This window comes from Ambystoma mexicanum, chromosome 11 (assembly GCF_040938575.1).
Source record: "Ambystoma mexicanum isolate Mex_15411 chromosome 11, UKY_AmexF1_1, whole genome shotgun sequence".
Classification (NCBI taxonomy): Eukaryota; Metazoa; Chordata; class Amphibia; order Caudata; family Ambystomatidae; genus Ambystoma; species Ambystoma mexicanum.
The window spans coordinates 365,525,527-365,538,375 of record NC_090934.1 but is presented as its reverse complement, the minus strand read 5'-3'; positions in this window follow the sequence as shown (position 1 = coordinate 365,538,375).

Here is a 12,849-nt window from a genome sequence, read left to right as displayed (position 1 = left end):
TTTGTACTGGCAACTATGCCACAGGATACAAGATTGCATTTCCAACTATGGTTTGTACACTTATCATGTTCATTTAAATACAGTTTGTATGTTTCTCTTCCACAGGTTGTACAGGCCGGTGGCCTATCGTTCGTTTACATGGTGGCTTCATGGGATATGATATTATATGGCATTTATAACGTGCCTATACACAAGTGTTTCAAGGTGCGACGAGGCAAGGGAGGGGAACAAAGGGAGGACAAACAACGATCCTACAAGGCCAGGTGTCATTCAGATTGCGCAAGTGCGAGGGAAGGGGGCAGGGACAGTGCAGTACATGGGAATAGATAAAACACTAAGTAAGTAACTGCCATCATGTTGCAAGTGCATGGGTAAGTGCAGACATCAGGTGTCAAGGGCTGGTAGGGGACTGTAGGGATACAGAAACAGTCCCCAAATGCAGGTAATTGCCAGGTGGGCAGTGCAGGTGTGTGATGCTGGCGGGGGAGGGACCTGGGTCCAAGATCAGATGGTGTCCAGGTAGCTGGTGCAGTTCCAGTAACACCCAGGAGGTCAGCAGAGGAGAGAAGGAGAAAAAGCAGAAGCAAAGAGAAAGGTTTTGAGATGCTTCCGGAACCGGAGATGGTTCTCCTCAAGTTTAAGGGAGGCAGGGAGGCTATTCCAGAGGGAGTACCCAGCCGAAGAAAGAGATCTACCACCAACTCATTGCTTAGAGAAGTGACTGACTCTGAGGAAGTTGGGGATGGATGAGCGGAGAGTTCGAGAAGGGAGATATTTAGGGTCAGAGAGAGTTGAAGGTATTGAGGCCCCAGGCCCCAGAAGGATTTGTGGATTTGTGGACGATGCAGAGGGTTTTGAACGTAATCCTCGCAGCCACTGGGAGCCAGTGCAGAGATTTCAGTTCTGGAGAGATACGATCCCTGGGCTTGAGGCCAAGGACAAGTCTTGCGGTCCTGTTCTGGATAAGTTGCAGAGGGCGGAGAGGCGAAGCAGGCAGATTTAGAAAGAGGCTGTTGCAATAGTACAGCCTAGAGAGAACCAGAGCTCTGGAGACAGTGAGCTTCTGGAGGAAGGAGGGGAAAGGAAGAATACCTTTGAGGAGGTGCAGCTGGTAGTGTGATTTCTTAGAGACATCAGAGAGGCTTGGATACTACGTTCGACGAGTAATACCTGCATGTGTCATTATTGCCATTCAAGCCAAATTCCCCAATCACAGCGGTCAGTACAGGGGATTTTCCAACACTGTACTGCAACCCGAAGTATACAATTTGTAGTACATTTGTGCCATCAACATCAGCAACAAAATGAAATACAAATTATCTTTTAAGAATAGTTGTTTCAATTTTTCAGTGATTCAGGGACACGCGCACTTGTCCTGTCAGGGCTGGCAGGGTGGGAATGGCCCAGGTGCCAAACACCATGTACACTTCAAAGGTATCTTCCACGCAGGGGCCATTGTTCACATGGCCCAGCCAGACCCAGTGTCTCCTGGCTCCCCTGAAGCAGACCACGCCCCTGCAATCCACATAAGTGTCTCTCCCTTAAGCAGTGTTCGGCCCTTTTCTGCACGCCTCTTGCCCATCCTTCCCCCCTCCAGTATCAATGGAAGTTTGCACCTGTGGCCGTGCGCTCCCTCGGGGGCTGGCAAGGTGGGAATGGCCAAAGAATCAAATACCATGTACATTTCAAAGGTATCTTCCGCGCAGGGGCCATTGTTCACATGGCCTAGCCAGACCCAGTGTCTCCAGGCAGGCTCCCCTGAAGCAGACCGCACCCCTGCAATCCACATAAGTGTGTCTCCATTCAGCAGTGTTCTGGCCCTTTTCTGCACACCTCTTCCCCATTCATCCCCCCTCCAGTATCAATGGAAGTTTGCACCTGTGGCCATGCGCTCCCAAGACGGGCTGGCAGGGTGAGATTGGCCAAGGTGTCAAACACCATGTACACTTCAAACGTACCTTCCGCGCAGGTGCCATTGTTCAAATGGCCTCACCAGACCCAGTGTCTCCTGGCAGGCTCTCCTGAAGCAGACCATGCCTCTGCAATCCACATAAGTGTGTCTCCATTCAGCACTGTTCCAGCCCTTTTATGCACACCTCTTGCCCATCCATCCCCCCTTCAGTATCAATGGAAGTTCGCACCTGCGGCCGTGCACTCCCAAGGGGGCTGGCAGAGTGGGAATGGCCAAGGAATCAAACACCATGTATCTTCCATGCCTGCTTGTATGGCTTACGGTTGCCCTTCTAGGAGTCTTGTCAAAAGTAAGGGCACTATCATGCATACATTCCTGAGGAATATTGATTTAGTAAGAGAATGGGTTTGACATTGTGGATTTCCAGAGGATGAGCTTCAAAGTAGAGCCCAGGATGTCTTGGGAGACTCGAGGGCCAATAGATTCTGCATCTGCAGCCTGCACTTTACCCTGGATATGTATGACCAATCGCAGTACATAAAAAAGCATTGACTCAGAACGTCTCGTAAATTGCTTCCAAATGCAATTCCAACTCTATTCATGTACACGCTGCCTCAGGTGAGTCCCAGATGTTGAATTAGCTGCATGCGGTGGGGTGCTGAACAGGTAACTACATGAACGGATTGGTGCTTTCGGTGTACATGTGTCTTATTAAAGTTTGCATATTTACCAGATTGTATTACTTTTTAACTATACCACATTTTACTACACATCTGTCCATGGTTTATGGAGCATCATAGAAAGTAATTATGACCATAGAAAACAATGCTATAGTGCCCTTCAAAAGAAGCATAATCTTTTTGTAATCAGTTGCTTGACATGTCTATTTTGTAGGAGAGCATACTGGCGGGAACACAGACCCTCGCAAGTGACGACACCACCAACATATCCAGTATACCAATCGTGAGCCCTACAGACTTGCAGAAGTTCATATTATCAAGAGTTGGATCTCCCCACATATCTACTTCAAATCTAATTTCCCTTTTATCACTTCATGACAATGCACTGAAAATGAAGGATCAAGATTCTGCATCCATTTACGAGAATGTATTATGCTTTGAATTTAAAATAATATGAAATTGTTTATGTATCCTGTCGATTGTGTACACTATGTATCATTTATGGGTTTCTCTTTATATACACCATTGTCTCTGTTCCATTTTGCTGTTTTCATCCATACTAAAACAAGTACTTTGTTACAGGGGGATCCTGTTACTTCGACTACAATTACATCATCTTTTGGAGCTGGTCCAGAGTATGAGGTATGTGCACTGACAGTTCACTGGAATGAAAGAAAGTAAATCCTACATAGGATACTATTAGACAGTGACATTCATATAAACATGCAGAGTTTCAAACATTTATCATTTTAGTTCTAACATTACAATTTCTCGCTAATGCAGAATACATTGCAAAATGCTTGAGGGCAACATTACAATCAGTATGTTTTGCACAGTGATCTCTGATCGAGTATACTTGCCATCAATCAGGTGAAATTCGAAATGTATATTTTCACTTAATGACATACACTGTTAAATAGAGTATGTATGTAAGTGATGTGTGCGATGAACGATTTTAATTTCCAAAACGTTTGACTTTTGTTTTTTTTTTATGAATATTCTATTCAAGGAATGTATTCAAGGTCGGGAATTAGAAGAGGAGGAACATGGATCAGAGCTGGTGGACCATCTTGATGGTGCGGTCGTTACAGAGAAGACCACGGTTTCACAAAAAATTCAAGAAAACAAGTTTAACTAACAAACAATTTTGTTTTCTAGAAGTGTTTTGGGTGCGTCTTTTCTTCATAACATGTTTTTTTTTTATTTAAAGTGCTATCTACTGTATGTGTGATTTACATTGAACATGTTTTTACAACCCATTTCCTAGAGGCCCAGAAGGAAAAGAAGTATAAAGACACAGACAACAAATGAAACCAAAGATGCTGCTTACCAGACAGATTTCACCATGGAACAACAACTATTTGAGGTGCAGCGTGTCCAGTCAATAAGCAGACTCGAGATGCTTATGTTCAATGGCCAGAAAATGAATTGAATGTGACCGGCGAAGGCAGCAAAGTGTTGTTGGACCATTGCCACAATGTGAGAACTCAACAAGATGAAGATGAAACTGAATATAATGAAGATGCTTTTGAATTCCCCGCTTGCCACTTGACACAACATACACCCACAATAAAAGGTCCACCCAATAAACAGCTGACATTGATGGTTTCTCCAATTTGTGTGCAAATAACAGAAGCTGAAATAACAGAGACTGAAGCTTCTATGCAATTGACTGAGGAACTTGCCAAAGATCTCAACTTCAGTGTGTCTAGTTTGGTCGATTTGTCCACCACAGTTGAGTCACAAACCACAATCATGCAGGACGCTTGCCTAATAAAGGAGCAGAAATACATTGTATTCGACAGCTGCCTGATAGAGATTATAGTGATGCTGAAATGTGTCCATCCAGTGAGGGGGAACATATGTAGGTACCCATTGGTGATTGTGAATTGCGTATTACAAGGCACTAACCTGAAAATCCAAGCCACCTGTGCCCACCTCCAGGAAACATTTTCATGGTCTGCTCAACCGATGCTCAGCAAAGTGCCAGCTGGAAATCTACTGTGTTCAGCAGCTTTACTTTTCTGTGGCTCTGCTTTTAATAAGTTGTCCAGTTTCTGTCAATTTGTGGGACTTCAGTTCCTTGCTAAAGCGTGGTACTACAAATATCAAAGATAATTTGTATTCCCCGCTATTAGTCAAGCCTGGAAAATTGAACAAATCTCAATTGAAAGGACACTCTCTGGCAAACGGTTCAGGCTAGCTGGCGATGGACAGTGTGACAGCCCCGGATTTTCAGAAAAGTACTGCACACACCACTTTCAGGACATGGAAACTAAAGACATTGTGATTTCGGAGGTAGTGCAGGTGTCCCAATGTAAATCCTTTGTGGACATGGAGAAACATGGTTTCATAAAACCCCTCAAACATCTTCAATCGAGGGGAATGCAAATAGATCTCATAGCCACCGACAGACATGTTTCAATAGCAAAGGCCATGCTAGAGCAATTTCCAAACATTCACCATCAATTTGATGTATGGCACGCTGCCAAATCAATCAATAAAAAAAATCACAGCTGCAGGTAAAAAAAAGGGTTCTGAAAATATTTTACAGTGGTCCCAGTCTTTCAGCAACCATCTTTGGTTCAGCTTCAAATCCTGTGATGGGTCTGTGGAAATTCTACTTGAAAAATGGCCCTCATTGATGCACCACTGTTCCAACGTTTACTCATGGACAGAAAACCAACTTTTTCACTAATGTGCACATGGACTTTTATTGGAGGAACAGGACCACAAGAAGAAGTGGTTGGTTCCATCTTCACCTCCACACAAAGCTCTTTAGAATATCGCATTTGATAAAACTCTTTCAGGAGACCTGAAGTTACTCACAGAATTCTGTCACACCGGAGATTTGGAGGTGTTCCACAATATGTGCTTAAAGTACAGGCCCAAGAGGTTGCATTTCGGCATAGACGGTATGCAATCTCGAACATTGCTAGCCGTATTAGCGCATAACAAGAATCTGGGCAGAAAACAATCGAGAACTGCAGGAAACTTTGGAATGCTTCGTTACACAATGGCCTTTGCAAAACAAAGCAAAAAATGGATTGCCAAGCCGATATACCAGGAAATAGAATTCTATTTTGTGAAAGATCTCTGTGACTGTGTTGGCCATGCATACTCATGGAATCAATCCTGATTTTGTTCTTAGGACACTGTAAGTGACTTCAATCAAGCACTCCAACTAAGTCAATGCCTAGTCTGGGATGCCCAATGGAAGCCCTTATTCATATATTTTTATGTCAAGTTCTTAAATCTGGATGATAAACCCTTATATAACGCCCCTCTCTTTGAATCCCCCTGACCTCACTGAGCCAAGAAGTAGGTTTGTTTTGCATATTAAAAGGTTTATTGGAAAAATTAAACAATATATATATATCACACTTTTATGAATAAATTAATATTTGATAGCACACTTATGAATATGAACAGTGATCAGTATTGGGTAATATTACAATAGCAACAACTCTTTAATCAGAAAGGAGTAGGAATAGGAAGGATAAAGTAGCAGAGAATACTTTTACGGTTCAAGGAAATGCAAAATGGAAAGAATGCAGGCACAGAAATAAAATTCGATATGGATTCAACAAGAGATAATATGAACACTTTTTCCCTTGTGACAACTCACTCCCCCCCTATGCAATATGAAGAGATGGACATGAGGGCACACAGGTCTTCAGGAATACAATCAGAAGCAGTTCAGTTCCCTTTCCCCCCAGCAAGCTTAGAGAAACAGGGAGGATTTTAAAACACAGGCCAAATACTTTTAAATGTGATTGCAATGAAGTGAAAAATATGCTAAAAATGATTCTAATTCCCTATAGGAGATTCAGGGTAGGTGATAGCTACTTTGAATTAGTTCAGGTCAACACTAGCAATGATTCAGGAGTGATTATCAGGTTGAAAACAAATTTCAGCAGTGGAAAGCAAGAAGCAGCTATTTTTACAAGTGGTGAAATTGAGCCAAATTGCAATTCGCTGCACTTTTTCCGAGTGCATAAACCGTGATTACAGAAAAACTATAAGGAGTTAGAAGGTCTTTTTGGGTTTGTTGGAAAGCGAGGTTCTTAGCTTTAAACCTCGCTACTAGGACATACGGTTCAAAAGATACAGACATTTTTGTGGAGGTAGATTTTCAGAAATGAAGTCAAGATTTCAGAATGAGAGATGACACTTTGCAGCTTTGAAATCACCAAATGGACACACGATTTCTATGCAGTTCTGGACAGGTTGAAATGGTTTGAATAAGATTACTTTAAACTAAGAGGTGGGTTCTGGACAGTTCTAGATACACACTCCTAGTTTTGGAAGGGAATGGACCTCGTCACAGAGCTGGTCAGGTTTCAGCTGCGGTTCTCTCGCCACGGGATAGTCAGGCACTGGTTCTGCTCACAGCGCGCTCTCTGGTCTGCTGTCGGCACTGCACAGAGGTCTGGTCTGGTCAGTCTGGATACTGCACTGCTCTCTCAGGATCTGGGGAGCACAGGGTTATTGGCTAGAATCAAACAGCACAGCCCGGCTGTTGAGAATTAGGTTGCAAAATATTTTGAGGCCTGATGAAAAGGATTCAGCTTGTGGATTAGGCTTCTCTGCTTCAAGTTCTGGTCTCTGGATTCTGGAGTTTTTGTCTGGATATGGTCGCGCAGCGTGCTACACAGGAATCGATGAGTGGAAAATGAGTGTCCATCTGGGTTTCAGCAGTCTCTTTTTATGTGTTCTCAAAGGGGTGTGGAGGCTGACTTTCTATGCCCAACCCACTGAGGTTTTGATAGGTTAAAGGATTTACTGTGACCTGACTGGAGAACGGAATAATGAGTCAGAATGAGTCATCAGGTGTCATTTATATGGCTGAAGAAAAGAACACTCCCATTTGTGTCCGTACAGCATATCTTCTTTTTCATAAAACACATATTTACAATATACACAACTTGTTAATATTACCTAAATTGCATGACAGATTGCTTAAGGTACAGTTCGGTTCAAGTCACATGTTTCTACGAGCTTGGGTTCAGAAATGACAACATTTTGCGCTTTTGATGGGTTTCGCAATATTGGTTTCTGCATCAAATCTTACACGGAGGTACACACCCTCTTTGGGCATATTACAGTAAGTTTTCATTTTTCTAGCATAAACATTGTGTCTGCAATATTAACCCTTTAAGTGCCATGGGTATTTCTCCCCAGTGCCAGAGCCTTTTTTGGTGATTTTGGTATGTGGCCATTCAATGGCTTGTAACTTTTTCGTTACATGAGATATCTCGGCCAAATTTGGCTCCTTTTTTTCCCACATGTAGGGAATCCCAGGTTGCTGTAGGGGGGTGAGAGAAAATAAGGAAAATGTGCGAAAATTTGGTTTTTTTTCAAAAAATGCCAATAAAATGATGTACAAAGAAGCCTGTGTTTTTTTCCTTGTAAGAGCTAGGAACAAATGGTTTGCTGTGCTGAGTTCCCCAATGTGTTGGCTTTCAGGAACAGGTTGAGTGGAAATGGAAAAAAATTATTTTGATGGGGATATCAACCGTTTTGTGAGAGGTAGGCGATTTTTGCCATTTTTGCCAATTGGACATGCATGGACGGAATGGAAGAAAAGGGCAGGAAAGACAAATTGGAGGACAGAAAGGCATATATTTCTGAAAAGTAGACAAAATTCCAAGTTTAGGAAGGGGTGATTTGTATAGGTCAGGCAACAACTAGGTAGGGGAAACTGCCATCGAATGGGGGAAAAGCGGGAAAATGACTGAAAAAAAAGGTATGTGTTGGACATGGTTGGCTTGGTACGGCAATGGCTTCTATGAATTTTGAGAAAAGCAATCCTCCGCTACATTCCCCCGACTCTTGCAGTTAGGAGAGCATACCATTTTTGTAGTGTTTGTACAAAACAAGCAATACCACAAGCCAAACACTGAGCCATGGTACACAGGAGTTTTACGCTCACGGCCTGACCAGACGCACTTAGCATGTGTAAATTGGGAAAACCAATGTGGTGAGGAACGGCAGCCATACATTTTTTGAAAGAGCACAGGCAGACCTTTTCAAGGGTAGGTGACTTGTGCAGGTTACAAAAGTGTATGGTGGCTAAAGCAGCGACTAAATGTAGGTCACATTTGGGAAAAGAAAGGGTTGTGAGACAAAGGGCTCCAGCAAATGCGTCAAAACGTTATGAAAACCACACAAACACAACACATGGCCTACCGTCCCGCGTTCCCACAGGTGTCCCGATGAAAACGGTACCTCACATGTGTGGGTGCACCTACCTGGCCGCCAAGGGGAAAGCCTAAAACACAAGTAACCCCAAGTCTGTTTTCACACCGGAAATGTCACACTCTCACATCATACAGATATGGGCCTCGGGTGTCCAAGCCACCGAGGAAAACTGGGAACCCCATGCATTTCCAAAAAGAGGACACCCGTGGGAATCCGCAAAGGTATGATAGGCCCAAATTGCCCCAGATTTTATTACCCAGACACCCCCGCAAAGTCCGAAATGTGGGAAAAAATACGCAATTTCCACACATTTCGCTCGGCTCACCCATCGAAACACGCCCCCAACAACACATGGCCTACCGTCACGCGTTCCCACAGGTGTCCCGATGAAAACGGTACCTCACATGTGTGGGTGCACCTACCTGGCCACCAAGGGGAAAGCCTAAAACACAAGTAACCCCAAGTCTGTTTTCACACCGGAAATGTCACACTCTCACATCATACAGATATGGGCCTCGGGTGTCCAAGCCACCAAGGAAAACAGGGAACCCCAAGCATTTCCGGAAATAGGACACCCGTGGGAATCCACAGAGGTATGATATGCCCAAATCGCCCCAGAATGTATTACCCAGACACCCCTGCAAAGTCCGAAATGTGGGAAAAAATACGCATTTTCCTCACATTTCGCTCGACTCACCCATCGAAACACGCCCCCAACAACACATGGCCTACCGTCCCGCGTTCCCACAGGTGTCCCGATGAAAACGGTACCTCACATGTGTGGGTGCACCTACCTGGCCGCCAAGGGGAAAGCCTAAAACACAAGTAACCCCAAGTCTCTTTTCAGAGGGAAATCTCAGACATTCTGCCGACCGGCACAATGTACAGATATGGGCTTCGGGTGTCCAAGCCACCGAGGAAAACAGGGAACCCCATGCATTTCCGAAAAGAGGACACCCGTGGGAATCCGCAGAGGTATGATATGCCCAAATCGCCCCAGAATTTTTTACCCAGACACCCCTGCAAAGTCCGAAATGTGGGGAAAAAAACGCTTTTTCAGCACATTTCGCTCGACGCACCCATCGAAACACGCCCCCAACAACACATGGCCTACCGTCACACGTTCCCACAGGTGTCCCAATGAAAAAGGTACCTCACATGTGTGGGTGCACCTACGTGGCCGCCAAGGGGAAAGCCTAAAACACAAGTAACCCCAAGTCTGTTTTCACACCGGAAATGTCACACTCTCACATCATACAGATATGGGCCTCGGGTGTCCAAGCCACCAAGGAAAACAGGGAACCCCATGCATTTCCGAAAAGAGGACACCCGTGGGAATCCGCAGAGGTATGATATGCCCAAATCGCCCCAGAATGTATTACCCAGACACCCCCGCAAAGTCCAAATGTGGGAAAAAATACGCATTTTCCTCACATTTCGCTCGACTCACCCATCGAAACATGCCCCCAACAACACATGGCCTACTGTCCCGCGTTCCCACAGGTGTCCCGATGAAAACGGTACCTCACATGTGTGGCTGCACCTACCTGGCCGCCAAGGGGAAAGCCTAAAACACAAGTAACCCCAAGTCTGTTTTCACACCGGAAATGTCACACTCTCACATCATACAGATATGGGCCTCGGGTGTCCAAGCCACCGAGGAAAACAGGGAACCCCATGCATTTCCGAAAAGAGTACACCCGTGGGAATCTGCAGAGGTATGATATGCCCAAATCGCCCCAGAATTTATTACCCAGACACCCCCGCAAAGTCCGAAATGTGGGAAAAAATACGCATTTTCCTCATATTTCGCTCGACTCACCCATCGAAACACGCCCCCAACAACACATGGCCTACCGTCCCGCGTTCCCACTGGTGTCCCGATGATAACGGTACCTCACATGTGTGGGTGCACCTACCTGGCCGCCAAGGGGAAAGCCTAAAACACAAGTAACCCCAAGTCTGTTTTCAGAGCGAAATCTCAGACATTCTGCCGACCGGCACAATGTACAGATATGGGCCTCGGGTGTCCAAGCCACCGAGGAAAACAGGGAACCCCATGCATTTCCGAAAAGAGGACACCCGTGGGAATCCGCAGAGGTATGATATGCCCAAATCGCCCCAGAATTTATTACCCAGACACCCCTGCAAAGTCCGAAATGTGGGGAAAAAAACGCTTTTTCCGCACATTTCGCACGACGCACCCATCGAAACACGCCCCCAACAACACATGGCCTACCGTCACGTGTTCCCACAGGTGTCCCGATGAAAACGGTACCTCACATGTGTGGGTGCACCTACCTGGCCGCCAAGGGGAAAGCCTAAAACACAAGTAACCCCAAGTCTGTTTTCACACCGGAAATGTCACACTCTCACATCATACAGATATGGGCCTCGGGTGTCCAAGCCACCAAGGAAAACAGGGAACCCCATGCATTTCCGAAAAGAGGACACCCGTGGGAATCCGCAGAGGTATGATATGCCCAAATCGCCACAGAATTTATTACCCAGACACCCCCGCAAAGTCCGAAATGTGGGAAAAAATACGCATTTTCCTCAAATTTCGCTCGACTCACCCATCGAAAAACGCCCCCAACAACACATGGCCTACTGTCCCGCGTTCCCGCAGGTGTCCCAATGAAAACGGTACCTCACATGTGTGGGTGCACCTACCTGGCCGCCAAGGGGAAAGCCTAAAACACAAGTAACCCCAAGTCTGTTTTCAGAGGGAAATCTCAGACATTCTGCCGACCGGCACAATGTACAGATATGGGCCTCGGGTGTCCAAGCCACCGAGGAAAACAGGGAACCCCATGCATTTCCGGAAAGAGGACACCCGTGGGAATCCGCAGAGGTATGATATGCCCAAATCGCCCCAGAATTTATTACCCAGACACCCCCGAAAAGTCCAAAATGTGGGAAAAAATACGCATTTTCCTCACATTTCGCTCGACTCACCCATCGAAACACGCCCCCAACAACACATGGCCTACCGTCCCACGTTCCCACAGGTGTCCCGATGAAAACGGTACCTCACATGTGTGGGTGCACCTACCTGGCCGCCAAGGGGAAAGCCTAAAACACAAGTAACCCCAAGTCTGTTTTCAGAGGGAAATCTCAGACATTCTGCCGACCGGCACAATGTACAGATATGGGCCTCGGGTGTCCAAGCCACCGAGGAAAACAGGGAACCCCATGCATTTCCGAAAAGAGGACACCCGTGTGAATCCGCAGAGGTATGATATGCCGAAATCGCCCCAGAATTTATTACCCAGACACCCCTGCAAAGTCCGAAATGTGGGGAAAAAAACGCTTTTTCCGCACATTTCGCTCGACGCACCCATTGAAACACGCCCCCAACAACACATGGCCTACCGTCACGCGTTCCCACAGGTGTCCCGATGAAAATGGTACCTCACATGTGTGGGTGCACCTACCTGGCCGCCAAGGGGAAAGCCTAAAACACAAGTAACCCCAAGTCTGTTTTCACACCGGAAATGTCACACTCTCACATCATACAGATATGGGCCTCGGGTGTCCAAGCCACCAAGGAAAACAGGAAACCCCATGCATTTCCGAAAAGAGGACAGCCGTGGGAATCCGCAGAGGTATGATATGCCCAAATCGCCCCAGAATTTATTACCCAGACACCCCCGCAAAGTCCGAAATGTGGGAAAAAATATGCATTTTCCTCACATTTCGCTCGACTCACCCATCGAAACACGCCCCCAACAACACATGGCCTACTGTCCCGCATTCCCACAGGTGTCCCGATGAAAACGGTACCTCACATGTGTGGGTGCACCTACCTGGCCGCCAAGGGGAAAGCCTAAAACACAAGTAACCCCAAGTCTCTTTTCAGAGGGAAATCTCAGACATTCTGCCGACCGGCACAATGTACAGATATGGGCCTCGGGTGTCCAAGCCACCAAGGAAAACAGGAAACCCCATGCATTTCCGAAAAGAGGACAGCCGTGGGAATCCGCAGAGGTATGATATGCCCAAATCACCCCAGAATTTATTACCCAGACACCCCCGCAAAGTCCGAAATGT